Source organism: Pongo pygmaeus, chromosome 11 (assembly GCF_028885625.2).
Source record: "Pongo pygmaeus isolate AG05252 chromosome 11, NHGRI_mPonPyg2-v2.0_pri, whole genome shotgun sequence".
In the NCBI taxonomy this organism is placed as follows: domain Eukaryota; kingdom Metazoa; phylum Chordata; class Mammalia; order Primates; family Hominidae; genus Pongo; species Pongo pygmaeus.
The window spans coordinates 1,142,447-1,159,478 of NC_072384.2; positions in this window are offsets into that span (position 1 = coordinate 1,142,447).

Here is a 17,032-nt window from a genome sequence, read left to right on the forward strand (position 1 = left end):
TAGATGGACAGGCCTGTGTGTGAGGACGGAATGCAGGAGAGGCTCTTCTGCGGCTGGGTGTGGGGCCCGCACCAGAAATGTGGAGAAATGGCCAGGTAACTGCGTCATGTTGGCTAGTAGATTGGCCAGGGCTTCGAACTGAAGGACAATAACGGGGAGTAGCTGTCAGGCCCTGGGAGTGTCTGAGTGTAAGTGGAGATGGGTTTGGGGTCACTGAGGGATAGGTGGGAGCCATCCCTGTATAGATACAGGTCATAGGGAGATCGTCTCGTGAGGCCTGTGAGTGTCTAGGGTTCTCCTGGGTGCCTGGGGCTGACTGCGGCAGAAATCTGGGGAAGGCTGGAGAGAAGCTGGGAGACGCTGGAGAGTCCCTGAAGGCTGGGAGTGAAGAGGTGAAGGAAATGGGGGAGGGATGCAGTAAGGTCCGTGAGTCTGCAGGTGACTCTTGGGTGTGGGAAGCTGACTCCAGGTGAAATCGGGAGATGGTTGGAGAGTAGCTGAGAGAGACAGAAGAGTCCCTGAGGGCTGGAGGTGACAACATGAGCGAGAATGGGGAGTAAGTCAGTGAAATTGGTGAGTTTGGTGTTGTGTCCTGGGTGCCTGGAACCGACTCCAGCTGGAATCCAGAGAACTTTTGAGAGTAGCTGAAAGAGACACAAGAGTCCCTGTGGGCTGAGGGCAAAGACCTGAGAGAGACCAGGGAGGATCTCAGTGAGGTCTGTGAGTCTGTAGGTGACTCCGGAATGCAGGAGGCTGACTCCCGCTGGAATCTGGGCGTGGCAGGAGAGTAGCTGGGACAGACAGGGGAGTCCCAGGGGGCTGGGGGTGAAGACATGAGAGAGACCGGGGAGTAACTCAGTGAAACTGGGGAGTGTGTAGGTGATCCCTGGGTGCCTGGAACTGACTCCCGCTGAAATCTGGGCGTGGTTGGAGAGTAGCGGGGACACACAGGAGAGTCCCTGAGGGCTGGGGGTGAAGACAGGAGAGAGACCGGGGAGTAACTCAGTGAAACTGGTGAGTTTGGTGGTGACTCCGGGGTGCCTGGAACTGATTCCAGCTGACATCTGGGCGTGGCTGGAGAGTAGCTGGGACAGGCAGGAGAGTCCCTGAGGGCTGGTGAAGACATGAGAGAGACTGGAGAGTAATTGAGTGAAACTGGTGAGTTTGGTGGTGATTCCGGGGTGCCTGGAACTGACTCCCGCTGAAATGTGGGCGTGGTTTGAGAGTAGTTGGGACCCACAGGAGAGTCCCTGAGGGCTGGTGAAGACATGAGGGAGACTGGGGAGTAATTGAGTGAAATTGGTGAGTTTGGTGGTGATTCCGGGGTGCCTGGAAGTGACTCCCGCTGAAATGTGGGCGTGGTTGGAGAGTAGCTGGGACAGACAGGAGGGTCCGACAGGGCTGGGGGTGAAGTCGTGAGAGAGACTGGCGAGGATCTCACTGAGGTCTCTGGGTTTGCACTTGTTTCTGGTGTATGGGAGACCGACTCCCGCTGAAATCTGGGCATAGTTGGAGAGTAGCTGGGAGAGACAGGAGAGTCATTTTTGCCTGGGGGTGAGCTGTTGGATGATGGCAGTAAGAACATATGGCATATTATTGATGAATGAGGTGACCATGAAGAATCTCCAGAGGAGGACATGGGAGAGCACAGTGACATGAGTGATTGTCTTTCTTGGTGAGGAAAGGGAAATGTAAATTTGTGAAATTCTGTTGATGATGGATGTGAGAGTGGTGAAGCCCTGCGGGATGATGTAGAGTACTTCCACATGCCTATTAAGGAGCTGCCCCTTGGGTCTGAGTTTCTGGGAGGGGAGAGGGAGAAGCTTGGTGAGTCCGGCATGAATCTTGAGGAGTCTGCGCTGGGGGACCCCTCATAATCTCCCAAGACCTGTGAGTCTCTGGGGGACTCCTGAGTGCATGGGGCTGACTCCCGCAGAAACCTGGGGATGGCTGGAAAATAATTGGGAGACACGGCAGAGTCCTTGAGGCCTGGGGGTGAAGAGATGAAAGACATACCAGAGGAGCACCGTGATGCTCGTGAGTTTGTAGGTCATACCTGGGTGTGGGGTCTGACTCCTGCTGAAATCCTGTGTTGTTTGGAGAGTAGCTGGGAGACACAGGAGACTCCCCGAGAGCTGGGGTTGAGCTGCTAGATGATGGCACTAAGAACATATGGTATATTATTGATGAACCTTGTGACTCTAAAGAATCCCCAGAGGAGGACACGGGAGAGCCCAAAGGCTTCATTGATTGCCCATCACGGTGAGGAAAGGGAAATGGGAGCTTGTGGGATTCTGGTGATGACAGAGGTGAGTGTGGTGAAGCCCTAGGGGATGGTGAATGGTAGCTCCTGATCCCTGGTGAGGAGCTTCCTCTTAAGTCTGAGTTTCTGAGAGGGGAGAGGGAGAAGCTGGGTGAGGCTAGCATGGATCTTGGGGAATCCGGCCTGGGGCACCGTTCATAAGAAGAGCCAGACAAGACCCTACTCTTCTTAGGTGCAGACATAATTAGGAAACCTGTAGCTCCCAGGGACCCCTACCAGTTTTCTAACCCACAGAATGAAGGAGTGCGTGTGTGTTTGTTTGTGTGTGTGTATGTGTGTATTGTGAGGTATGTGCTCCTCAAGAAAATGGAAATAAACCAACCTATGAGGCAGATAGACAGACAGAGATGCAATTACCCAAGTATTCTGTTCTGTCCTCTGAATCCGCTTCCAAGTCGCAAGACGTTGTAAGCTCGACGTCCACGCAGAGCCAGCATAACGCTCCGGCGCCTGCTCCGCTCTTGGAAGATCTGAGTACAGGCCCGCCAGGGTGGGTTTAAATAGCCTTGAGCTCAGCCTGATGTCGTAAAGGGCGGACCTTCTCTCCTCCTTTCCTTGAGTCATCCCCACTTTCCCAGGCTACACCTCGTTGGAAACTGCTCTCCTGATTTGATGTCTTGTGACACATTTGGGATAATCTAAGAACTTACAAGCTTTTTTCGTCAACTACATTATGAATTAAATGCACTGAAACACTGAAAACCATCTAGTGGTTCTGTGGTTCCCTCATTGTGGTTTTGAGACCAGCAGCGTCCTTGCAACCCACAAACCCCGGAGATCTCAGATCTGTGTTGTAACAAGTCCTCCCCCTAACCCTGATGCATGGCAGCTTAAGAATTACCCTTGTAATTGAAAAGGCTTTGAAGAAAAATTGGAGATATACATTGTATAAACATTCTTCTACTCTGGAACCCCGTAGAGACTCCGGTGCCAGTTGGGCGGAGCATTCATTGGATGAGTGTGCTTGCGTTAGGAATATCAAGGTGTGGCTCCAGATAATTCAATCATCTATTTAAGTTTTCAGTTATGGTAATTTGTTTTAAATTTCAGTTTGTGTAAATTCTTTTACTCAGACTGAGAATGGCAATGCCTCACCCCCAATTTCCAGGGAGGCTTGAGAGCCTCAGGGTGAGTTGTTCACCAATAGCCTATGGTTTAACTCATGATGCCTGTATAATGAAGTCTCCATAATAACTGAAAAGGACTGGCTTTAGAGAGCTTCTAGGTAAAATTTCCTGGAATGTAGTGCGCCCCTTCCCCCATGCCGAGCCCCATGAATCTTTTTTCTGAATTTTTTGCCATATCCGCTATAATAAAATGGTAAATGTAAGTGTTTTCCTGCTTGCTGTCAGGTGTTCTAGGAAATTAATGCAGCTAAATCAGGAGTGGTGGAAACCTGATTTATAGCCTCTTGGTCAGAAGCACAGGTAAAACAACCTAGGACTTGCCACTTGTATTAGAGTGGGAGGCCAGTCTTGTGGAACAAAGCCCTGTGAAATCTAACGCTATGTCCAGGTAGATAGCCTCATAATTGAATTAGAAGACACCCAACTGATGTCGAGAGCAGAATGCATTGTGTGCTTGACTGACCGAGAGAAATCCCTGGACCTGTTGACACAGAAATCTTCTTTGTTAATTGTTGTGATATGAGAGTGGAGGAAATACAGTTTTTGTTTTCTTCACTCAGCCTAAAATGTAAACGGATCTATTTTCTCACACTATTGAGGTTCACTTGATTTACAATAAAAATGTTTAATCTTTGATATATAAAAAGGATGTTGGTTTTCATTTTATTGCTAACAATCAAGGTGGTCATAGTTGATGTCTTTTACTCATTTTTCTTTTCACTGCCTTGTCGTGTCTTTCACCCACTTTTTAATTATTTAATTTTTAATTTAAAAAAATCTTTTATGCCGGGAGCACTGGCTCGCACCTGCAATCCCAGCACTTTGGGAGGCCGAGAGAGGCAGATCACGAGGTCAAGATATCGAGACCATCCTGGCCAACACTGCGAAACCCCGTCTGTACTAAAAATTCAAAAATTACCTGCGTGGTAGCTGGCGCCTGTTGTCCCAGGTACTCAACTGGCTGAGGCAGAAGAATCGCTTGAACCTGGTAGGCAGAGGTTGGAGGGAGCCGAGATGGCGGTATTGCACTCCAGCCTGGCTACAAAGCTAGACTCCGTCTCAAAAATTAAAAAAAATTAGAGACAACGTCTTGCTGTGTCATCCGCGCTGAACTGTAGTGGTCCAATCACAGCTTACTACAGCCTCCAATCCCTGGGCTCAAACAATTCCCCTGCAACAGCCTCTTGAGTAGCTGGGACCACAGGCAAACACCACCAGGCCTAGCTTTTCATCCATTTTCAAATGTTCATTTTCCCCCCTTCATTGTTTTGTGAACATTTCCCCTTAAGGAAATTAGTTACTAACCGTCAAATGTGTTGAGAATAATTTTTCTAGTCATTTGCTATATGTCTTAATTGCAATTTGTAATCAAATTCTTTGTCTTTACTTTATGACACCTGGGTTGAAAACCATTATTTGAACCAAAAATTTGTCTGTCACTTTTTCATTTTGAGACTTTATTTTACCGCTAGCGTTTTGTTTTATTTTTGAGTTCTGGGGTATATGGGCAGGATGTGTAGATTTGTTACATAGGTAAACGTGTGCCATCGTGGTTTGCTGCACCTGTCAACCCATCACCTAGGTATTAAGCCCAGCATGCATGAGCTATTTTTCTTAATGCTCTCCCTCCCCCAACCCCACCCCATGACAGGCCCCAATGTGTGTTGTTCCCCTTCCTGTGTCCATGTGTTCTCATTTTTAAGCTCCCACTATAAGTGAGAATGTGGTGTTTGGTTGTCTGTTCCTGGATTAGTTTGCTGAGGACAATGACTTCACATCACTAGTGTTTTCTTAAAGGTCGGCATATTTCTGGGACTTCATTTCTCTTTTAGCTAATGCAAATTACATGCATGTTTAAGATAATATTTGCTTATGTTTTAATTTTTTTAAGTTAAAATGAATGTCCTCATTGCTATATCAACCTCCTCTATCTTGTTACTTTCATTTTCCTCCCAAAATCACCGTTATTAATAATTTCAACTTAGTTGTTTCCGATCGGTTTCTATATATTTACACACATATTTATGTATAGTTAGGAATAGAGTTTGGGGTTTGTGTGTTTGTTTTGGCTTAAGTGGTGGGCGCCTGTCATCCCAGCTACTTGGGAGACTGGGGCACTAGAATTGCCTCAACCTGGGAGGTTGAAGTTGCAGTGAGCCAAGATCACATGCCAACGCACTCCAGCCTGGGTGACAGAGCAAGACTCCATCTCAAAACAAAAACAAACAAACAAAAAAACCTGGCTCTTATTAATCCTTTTAGTCTTTTTCCATCAGGCGAACAATTATGGCATTACATTATGTTAATTTTTCCATGTAGGAGATATTGGCCATCCTCTTATTTTTTGAGACAGGATCTCACCCTGTCTCCCAGGCTTGACTGCAATGATACAATTAGAGCCTCAGGAGATCCTCAGTCTCTTGAGTAACTAGAACTACAGGTGTGCACCACTGCACCTGATTACTTTCTTTTAAATTTTTTGTAGAGTCGAGGTCTCACTATGTTGCCCAGGCTTGTCTCAAACTCCTGGGCTCAAGCTCTCCTCCTGCCTTGGCCTTTCAAAGTGCTGGTATTACAGGTGTGAGCCATCTCTCCCTGCCTCTTCATCCTCTTGTAAGCTTATTCCTTTGTATTCCCCTTGCTATTTACTCCTTGTTTCTTTCTGTTTAGGTATTCATCTTATTTATGAACTCTTTGTGTGTATTTTTTTCTAGGTTTTGATCTTTTTTCTTCTGTTATATGTATTAACAAGAAATTTACTTTTAACTTGTTGATTGACATTTGTTTTCATGGTGATATGTTTTAGAAAGTAATATTTCTTAAAAAGATGAATTATATTGCTAAATGAAGTAATGAAGAATTTCCATGCATTACTGTTGTACTGTAATAATTTTAATATATTGGTGGATTTTGTTTACTGCTTTTCATAAAATTTTTCAGTTCTATTCATTGAGACATTTTCCTTTAGTTTTCTGTTTTTTTTCTTTTTTTGTTGTTGTTGTTATTGTTGTTTTGTTGTTGCTCTGTTAGGGTATAATTTGGTTATCAAGATTATACTAGGATTTGTGGAAGTAATATAATAAGTTAAGAAGCTCCTAACAGGTTCTGCTCTCTGGAAAAGTTTATTCTAATAATCATCTCATTGTAGGTTTGTGTTATTTATCTCTTAGAGCCTTCAGAATGGATTTCCTTTTTGGGGATGAACCTTAGGTTTCTTCTGAGGTTGTTGTTTTATTTAGCATTTATACTGCTTGTTAAATATATTTGTGTTCTCTATATATTCCCTGAGTATTATATTCTTCATTTCACCTCTGTTTCTTCTGTATTATCTGCTTTCCACTTTCTCTGGTTTTGTTTTGCTGCTGTATATCTGAGACATAGATAGTTCAGTGTTAAGAGCATGGGGCCAGGCACAGTGGCTCATGCCTCTAATCCCAGCACTTTGGGAGGCTGAGGCAGGTGGATCGCGTGAGGTCAGGAGTTCAAGACCTGCCTGACGACCTTTGTGAAACCCCATCTCTACTAAAATCAAAAAATTAGCGGGGCGTTGTGGCTCAGGCCTATAATCACAGCTAATTGGGAGTCTGAGGAAGGAGAATCGCTTGAACCCGGGAGGCAAAGGTTGCAGTGAGCTGAGATAGTGCCATTGCACTCCAGCCTGGGGAAAAAGATCAAAACTCTGTCAAAAAAAAAAAAAGCTTGAGCTCTGGAAACTTCCTCTCAGTTTGTTGTACTAGATTGTTTAGTAATTGGTCTGCCTTTTACTAGACATGCTGTTCTCTGTACCTCAGTGTCCTCATCCATAACATAGCCATATAAAAGTGCCCATTTTATAGCGTGACATGAGAATTAAATGAAGTAATACACATGAAAGACTTAGAACACACAAACCCTCAATGCATATCAGCTACCACTGTTATTACCACTTTCTAGAAATGGAAGTTAAGTTAATTTATTTTCACTGTTGTGTTTCATAAATTTAACCAATGTTACAAGTTTTCCTCCGAGTATGATTTTAAGCTATTTTCCACTGTTTTGGATAGGTACTTCTTTTGTTTTTATTTATTTTCAAATAGTATGTGACTATTATTTTGATTTCCTCTTTAATCCAAGCCTGCATTTAAAGAATGTCCTCAGGTTCCTTTCAATCTTGAGGTGAATAAATAACTTACAGAACACTCTTTATGTCCTTTTGTGAATTTAATTGCATTATGATCAATGAATGTGACCTACATGGTTTCTGTTCTGGAACATATGTTATCTATTGCATTCAAAAACTGCCATTTGAGCCAGGCGAGTTGGCTCAGGACTTTAATCCTAGCAGTTTGGGAAGCTTAGGCAGTGGAGTCCGAGACCGGTCTGGGAAACATGGCAAAACCCTGTCTCTACAAAAAATACAAAAATTAGCTGCGTATGGTGGCATGCACCTGTAATCCCAGCCACTTAGTAGGCTGAGACAGGAGATTCCTTATCTCAAAGACAAACAAACAAACAAAACAAAACAAAACCTACTATGTGTTTAACTCATGATTCTATAAATCAGTAGTTTGAGTGTGCCTCAACCAGGCTCACCCATGCATCTGAGTCAACTTCTAAGTTAACACTGCATATAATAGAACTCACTCATCATTGTCAACTGCACCAGCTGGGCCCTGGGGTGGGGTGGGGCCCTCAACTGGGATCTCTGACCCACTTGGTCTTATTCTCCAGCAGGTCACATGCTCATGAAGTCATAGCAGTCACAATGGCCCAAGAGACTGAACAGAGGTGTGCATTCTGTCAGATAAAACAAGTCACAATGCCAGCTTTCAAGGGATGGGGGAATAGACTTCAGCTCTTGAAGAAATAAGGGGCTACAATGTCACATTGTCAAGAGTGAAGGATTTGGTCACTTCTGCAATCTCCCACAGAAAATAATTCTTGAGCTGTCATATGTAGTCTATATTTTGTTCTTCATCTTAGTTTCTCAGTGCTTTTTAATGCATGTTTGAAAACTATATTAGTTTCCTCAGGCTGCTGTAACAAAGTACCAGAAACTGGGAGGCTTCAAACAACAGAGATTAATTCTCTCACAGTTCTGGAGAATAGAAATCTGAAATCAAGTTGTCAGCAGGGCCATGCTCTCCCTAAAATCTCTAGAGAAGAATTCTTCCCTGTCTCTTCCTAGCCTCAGTTTCCAGCAATCTTTGGCATCCCCTGGCTTGTATCACTCCAGTTTTTGCCTCCATCTTAACGTGGCAGTTTTCCCTCTGGGTGTGTCTGTGTCCAAAGTTTCTTCTGTTTTTTAGGACAGAAATCATTACATTAAGGTCCACCCTAAGCTAATGTGGTCTCATCTTAACTTGATTATATCTGCAAAGATCCTGTTGGTCAATAAAGTCATGTTCATAGGTACTGGGTGTCAGGACTTGAACATATTTTTGGGATGAGCGGGCACACGATTCAACCCACAGCAAAAGCCATGCATTTTTTTCTGGTCTTTGTGATATAAAAATTACATATACATGAATATTTACAGCATTTTGTATTTCAAAACCTTTCTATCTTTTCATTTTATGTCAATGTCTCTGTCACTTTTGGAAAGCAAATGATGTTCTTCATCCTATCGCATTCATCCTCCTCCACGGCCATTCACTAGTCCTTATTTAAAAAAAAATCAATATCTCAGTTTCGATGATCAATCTGCAACCCCATCCCTGAAGTTTATGCATACTTCCCTCTAGTATCCCAACTCCAGCAATACCATTTCCTGAGGGAAACTTCAATTCATAAACTCATGAATTTCTGTGACTTTATCACACACCTCATGTTCACATTTTTTTCTCCATACCCAATCCATAGTGCATTATAACCACAACCTTTTATATATCCTGAGTTCTCATTCCATGATCTCCATTTCTTTTGTGGCAAAACTCTTATCCTTATGAAATGCAAATTTTTATCACAAACTTGTTGGGCATGGTGGCTCATGCCTTAATCCCAGCACTTCTGGAGGCTGAGGTGGGTGGATCTCCTGAGATCAGGAGTTCGAGAACAGCCTGGTCAACATGGTGAAATCCCATCTCTACTAAAAATACAAAAATTAGCGGGGCATGGTGATGGGTACTTGTAACCCCAGCTCCTCAGGAGGCTGAGACAGGAGAATCACTTGAACCCAGGAGGCAGAGTTGCAGTGAGCTGAGATCGCATCATTGCACTCCAGCGTGGGCAACAAGAGCAAAAATCTGTCTCAAAAAATCTAAATAAACAACAACAGCAAGAAAATGTATCACAAACTTACCTGAGCAGTGGCTGGAGAAAAAAACACACAATTGTGCTACCTGGTCTTCCTCTAAATTTCAGGCCACAGACAATGAGCTAATGCTCACTGCTTCCAGGCAATCTCCCTTCTAGCTCATGATCTTCCTTCTCCTTTCACTGAGAAAATAAAATCAATCAGGAAAAATATTCCACCTTCTACCATGAAATCTAGCAAATTTCTTGCACTGAATCCCCATTTGCCTTCATGTCACCATGGCTGGGCTGTGCCTCTTTCTAACTGTAATCCCCTCAGCTTGTGCCCAAGATCCCATCTCTTCTTGCCTAGTCAAGTACTCTGTTCCTGCTGCTGCGCCTTCAATTCTCCAGCATTACCAGCATCACTCTCTTTCAGTGCATTTCCATCAACTTAGGAACTTGGTTAACATCTCCAGTCTTGGTAGGCATGGAATGGTATTTGATTCCATCAGCCTTCCTAGCTACCCTCCCTCCTTTCACTTCTGTTCTTGACCACAAGTTGTCAAGAGACACTGCCTCAGTTTCTCTCCTCCAATTCTTTTAAAACTCACTCCATTCATGCTTCCCACAACCTCCACATCATCTTGTCTGGCACACACATTTCCCCATAGCTGCTCTAGTTAAGATGTTATCGCCAAATCCAGCAGTCAGTTTTCAGCCTCTCTCATCATACTTGACCTACCAATAGCATATGACACCACTTGTATCATTAGTGTGGATGATTGTCTTCATTAGTATAATGCAACATTGTCTCAATTAGTATAATTATATTAATATGCATTAATATAAATTCTATTAATATTATTCACTATAAAGCCATGTGGGAGGTTATGATTCTACTACCACTCATACAGTTTCTGTTTTCCTGGTGTTTCTAAATGCTTTTTGGTACATTATATATAGTTATTATTTCTCCAAGTTTTCAGTGTTTCAAATATGCTCTATAATGTATGGAGTCTACTTTTTCCAGATTCCACCTTCTTGGATCCCCCCATCTTTATCCTTCCTTGAGGACTGATGATCATCTTGGCCTGATTACAGTCTGGTTCAGTCTCCCGGGACTTCCTTTCGCTGTGATCCAGCAAAAAATCCAGGGTCGAATTTCCCACCCCCTAGATGCTAAGTCTTCCTCTTTCTTAAATTATTACCTCATTTGCTGCAGCACATAATCAAGTAACAGCATGAGGGTTACTTCTCCTAAGAGTACATAAACAGTACATAGGAAGTACATTTTCTGAATCCCAGTATTTTTCCATTTAGGCAATTTATAGTTTGCATAACTGTTTCTGGGTCTAAGTTGACAATCATTTTATTTCAGAATTTTAAACAAAAATATGAATTGATGGGCAGAATAATGGGTGCATATTGCTGAAGGTGCAAATTAGTGAGCTGAAAGATTAGGCAAGGGATTATTCCAGAGAGTAATGCAAGAAGATGGCACATTAGGATATATGATGGGTATATGATGGATATAAGGAGACATGAAAGAAGGAACCAACATATGGATAATAAGAGTATCACAAAGGTAGGGAATATACAATAATGGGGAGGAAAACCTCAAAAGAAAAAATAAAATAAAATATCCCAGAGCTGGAGCAGAGATTTGAGATTCTTATTGAAATTTCCTGCTGAGTGCTTAACAGGAAGAAGCAAAAACCTCATCAAATTAAATTATGGTAAAATTTCAGCTGATAAAGAAAAAAATCCTAAATACCTCAAGAAAAAAAGTAAAACCCAAATATTACCTATTAGAGATTGAAGAATTAATTTGGTATCAGAGTATTCATCAGTAATAAAAACTAAAAGAGAGAGAGATAATGTTTCAAAGTTATGAAGAACTGTAACTTGTGTTTAAGTATTATATGCCCAGGCAAGCCAACATTTGCTGTGAGGGAAGAATGAAGACATAAGACAAAAGGACGCAAGGAACTTACGAACTTCAGACTGTCTGAAAAAACTTCTTAAGAATACTGTCCAGAAAAACAAATAAATTCAAGTTAGAGGAAGATGTACAGTATGTACAACAAGCAAGAATACACAGTAAATCTTAAGGTTAAATCTAAATAATTGTTATATGTGAGGAAAAAAGAAAATTTAGTGTTAAGATTCTAGAAGACATAAATATTGGAGATGAGAGGGGAAGAAAGGAAGAAAGCTTATTAAAAACATTTTTCTGGGCCAGGCCTGGTGGCTCACGCCTGTAATCGCGGCACTTTCTGAGGAGAAGGTGGGCTGATCACGGGGTCGGGAAATTGAGACCATCCTGGCTAATACGGTGAAAACCCATCTCTACTAAAAATACAAAAAATTAGCCGGGCGTGGTGGCAGGCACCTGTAGTGCCAGCTACTCGGGAGGCTGAGACAAGAGAATGGCGTGATCCTGGGAGTCACAGCTTGCAGTGAGCCAAAATCGTGCCATTGCACTCCAGCCTGGGCAAAAGAGCAAGAGACTCTGTCTCAAAAAAAAAAAAAAGAAAGAAAAAAATAAGGAAAAAACATTTCTGGCCAGACATGATGGCTTGTGACTGTAATGTCAACATTTTTTCAGTCCAAGGTGGGAGGATTGTTTGAACACAGATGTTTCAGACCAGCCTAGGGAACACAGTGAGACTCTATAAGAAAATATTTAAAAATCAATTAGGCATGGTGGTGCACACCTGTAGTTCCAGTTACCTGGGTCACTGAGGTGAGAGGATTACTCATGCCCAGGAAGCTGAGGCTGCAGTAAGCAAAAGAGCAAGACCATGCATCAAAACAAACAAACAAAAACCAAAACAACGAACAGAAAACATTTTTTTTTAATTTGGAAAGATGATATCAACACTGATGAACTCTAATAAACTTTTAATTGAGGAATTTTATCACTTATATTTATAAAACATCATGTTATGTTGCTATAAACGTGTGTGCAGCTATCTTTTTCATATAATGACTTCTTTTCCTCTGGGTAGATAACCAGTAGTGGGATTGTTGAATCAAATGGTAGCTCTACTTTTAGTTCGTTAAGGAATTACCACACTGTTTTCCATAGTGGTTGCAGTAGTTTACATTCCCAGCAGAAATGTAAAAGTGTTCCCTTTTCAGCACATCCCCACTAACATCTATTATTTTTTAAATTTTTTATTATGGCCATTCTTGCAGCTGTAAGGTGGTATTGCATTGTGTTTCTCATTTGCATTTCCCTGATCATTCATGATGTTGAGAATTTTTTCATATGTTTGTAGGCTATTTGTATATTTTCTTTGTAGAATTGTCTATTCATGTCCTTAGCCCATTTTTTGATGGGATTCTTCATATTTTTCTTGCTAATTTGTTTGAGTTCCTTGTAGATTCTGGATATTCATCCTTTTCAGAGGTATGGATTGTGAAGATTTTCTCCCCCTTTGTGGGTTTCCAGTTTAATCTGCTCAGTGTTTCTTTTGCTGTGCAGAAACTTTTTACTTAAATTAAGTCTCACCTATTTATCATTTTTTCTATTGAATTTGCTTTTAGGTTCTTGGTCATCAAGTCTTTGCCTAAGCTAATGTTTTGAAGGGTTTTTCTGATGTTATCTTCTAGAATTTTTATGGTTTCAAGTTTTAAGTTTTTGTTCCATCTTGAGTTGATTTTTGTATAAAGTGAGAGATGAGGATCCATTCACATTCTTCTACATGTGGCTTGCCAATTACACCAGCAACATTTGTTTGAATAGGGGGCCTTTTTTTTTTTTTTTTTTTGAGACGGAGTCTCGCTGTGTCACACAGGCTGGAGTGCAGTGGTGGGATCTCGGCTCACTGCAGGCTCCACCTCCTTGGTTCAATCCATTCTCCTGCCTCAGCCTCCCGAGTAGCCGGGACTACAGTCCCACGCCACCACGCCAGTCTAATTTTTTGTATTTTTAGTAGAGACGAGGTTTCACCGTGTTAGCCAGGATGGTCTCCATCTCCTGACCTTGTGATCCACCTGCCTCGGCCTTCCAAACTGCTGAGATTACAGGCGTGAGCTACTGCACCCGGCCTGAATAGGGCGTCTTTTCCTTACTTTATGTTTTTGTTTGTTTTGTCAAATATCAGTTGGCGGTAAGTATTTGAATTTATTTCTTGGTTCCGTATTCTGTTCCATTGGTCTTTGGTCTATTTTTATGCCAGTACCATGCTGTTCACGTGACTATAGCCTTATGGTATAGTTTGAAGTCAGGTAATGTGATGCCTCCAGATTTGTTCTTTTTGCTTAGTCTTGCTTTGGCTCTGTGGGCTTTTCTTTGTTCCATACGAATTTTAGCATTGTCTTTTCTAGTTCTGGGAACAGTGATGGTGGTATTTTGATGGAACTTGCATTGAATTTGTAAACAGCTTTTGGCAGTATGGTCATTTTTACAACGTTGATTTACCCATTCATGAACATGGGATGTGTTTCCATTTGTTTGTGTCATCTATGATTTCTTTCAACAGTGTTTTATGGTTTTCCTTGTAGAGGCCTTTCACCTCCTCGGTTAGAAATATTCCTAAGTATTTTTTTTTTTTTTGCAGCTATTGTAAAAGGCATTGAGTTCTTGATTTCATTCTTAGCTTGGTTGCTGTTGGTGTACAGCAGAGGTATGATTTGTGTACATTAATTTTGTATGCTGAAACTTTGCTGAATTCATTTATGAGTTCTAGAAGCTTTTTGAAGGAGTCTTTAGGGTTTTCTAGGTATATGATCATATCATCAGCAAACAGCAGCAGTTTGACTTTCTCTTTACTGATTCGATCGTTTCTTTCCCTCCTTTTATTTGACTGAGGTTGTTGTTTTTCATTTTCTTTCCTTTAGAGCAATGATTTTCAAGGGGTTACTGTTGGGTGTTCTGAATGGATGACTTCTTTGTTGAGAGAATTAATTTACAGAAGCAATATGTTTAGCATTCCTTACCTCTGCATACTAAACTCATATCCCAGTCACTGGAGCAAGCAAAGATCACTCACACAATTCAAAGGAGTCTTAGGGAGGCTATTTCCTTCCTCTTTGAGGGTCACTGTCCTACTTTTTCATTTTCTTTTTCTTTTTTTAGACATAAAATCTCATGCTGTCACCCAGCTGGAGTACAGTGGCACCATCATAGCCCACTGCACCCTGAACCTTCCAGACTCAAGCCATCCTCCCACCTCAGCTGCTTGATCAACTAGGATTACAGGCCAGAGTCACTGTTCTATAGTTGGGAAACAGGAGAAGCTCCTAGATCAATTACACAAGCACTTTCTCTTTTGTTCCTAACACACCCATTTAAGTGTGTATTTTCAGACTAAAGACAAGCTCTTAGATTAGGGAAAAGTAACATTTAAAAATAACTATAATAATAAAGAGTATATAAATAACAAGGTAAAAAATGCTAATTTTAGGACTAAGTGAAAAATAAATACTAGATGAAATCTAATGAAAAGAAAGCATGTACAGTCGGCAATGAAAAGTAAACTCAAGGTGAAAATAAAAAGTACTTAAAATTTTAAGGAAATTTTTGGTCCATCAAGAAGATATGACCATTATGAAACTTACACAGGGTCAGCATCACTAAATTTAAAAATCCAAAATATTCCACAATCTGAAACTTTTGAAATGTGAACATGACACCAAAAGAGGAAATTTCCACACCTGAAATATTTGCTTTCTTCCTCTTCTTTTCATTAATTGATTTTTCTTCGATCATACGATGAAGGCAATCTTTGCTTCTGATGGTTCAATGCACACAAACATTGTATACAAACCTTGTGAACAAAATTAATCAAATAATTCTATAAAATTAATTTCAGGGAAAGTGTATAAGGTGTATAGGAAACACAAACGAATTTTGCGTTTAGGCTTGGGTCTCATCCTCAAGATACCTCATTATGCATATGCAAATATTGCAAATCTGAAAAAAATAAAAAATCTGAAACAATTCTGGTCCCGAGTGTTTCAGATAAGGAACAGACCACTTCCATACATAATAACACGACTTTTAAAAAGTAAAGCCCCTTGTATACCTAATAACACGACTTTTGAAAAATGAAGTAGGCTGGGCGCGTTGGCTCATGCCTGTAATCCCAGCACTTTGAGAGGCCGAGGCAGGCAGATCAAAAGGTCAGGAGATGGAGACCATCCTGACTAACACGGTGAAACCCTGTCTCTACTAAAAATACAAAAAAATTAGCCGGCGTGATGGTGGGCGCCTGTAGTCCCAGCTACTCGGGAGGCTGAGGCAGGAGAATGGCGTGAACCTGGGAGGTGGAGCTTGCAGTGAGTTGAGATGGCGCCACTGCACTCCAGCCTGGGCAACAGAGCGAGACTCAGTCTCAAAAAATATATTAAATAAATAAATAAAGCAAATGCTATAGAGAGGAAAATGACAAATTTACCATTATAGATTTTTTTTTCTTTTTCTTTCTTCTTTTTTTTTTTTTTTTTTGAGACAGAGTCTCGCTCTGTCGCCAAAGCTGGAGTGCGGTGGCACAATCTCGGCTCACTGCAACCTCCGCTTCCCGGGCTCAAGCGATTCTCTTGTCTCAGCCTCCTAAGTAGCTGAGACTACATGTGCTTGCCACCATGCCTGGCTAATTTTTGTACTTTTAGTAGAGACGAGGTTTCACCATCCTGGCCAGGCTAGTTTTTAACTCCTCACCGCGTGATCTGCCCACTTCGGCCTCCCAAATTACTGGGATTACATGCTTAAGCCACCACGCCCAGCCTCGGAGCCTTTTTGAAATGAACTTCTCCATCATTGACAGATGCATAATGAAAAAATCTAAGTAAGCACAAATAAGCACTTAGGAAATTTAAATAGAAACAATTAACAAGTCTGGTGAAAATATAAATGTATGCATATCCCTCTGATAGAAAACACACATTGTTTTCCAATAGACACAGATGTCACAAAAATTAACCTTGTATTAGGTCAAAAATAAAAATGTTCCTGAACTCTTTTTTTAAAATTCAAGTATGTCAAATTAAATCAAGTAATCCTTCAACTTAGAGCAATATATAAGAACATCAAACATGTAAACATCAAAAGACAGAGATAAGCCAAAAGAATTGCACTGTCCCTTTATGTGCCCTAAGTTGCAATGTCAAGCTATAGTTGGATATTATTCAACCATTTCCTGCCCATTGCCTAGAGGTGGGGGTCTTCACTTCCCTGTCTATTCTAGGACTGGAACTGCCTCATGACCCCTACAGCTTGAGGGTGCATGGAAAACGGAATGCCAGCCAGATATTCCAAGCAGAGCCTCTGCCAGCAGGACCAGGCGACCATTCCTAGGAGAGAGATTGTTCTCACCCATTATCAGGGCTTTCCTCCAGGCTAAAACTGTGGGTCTCT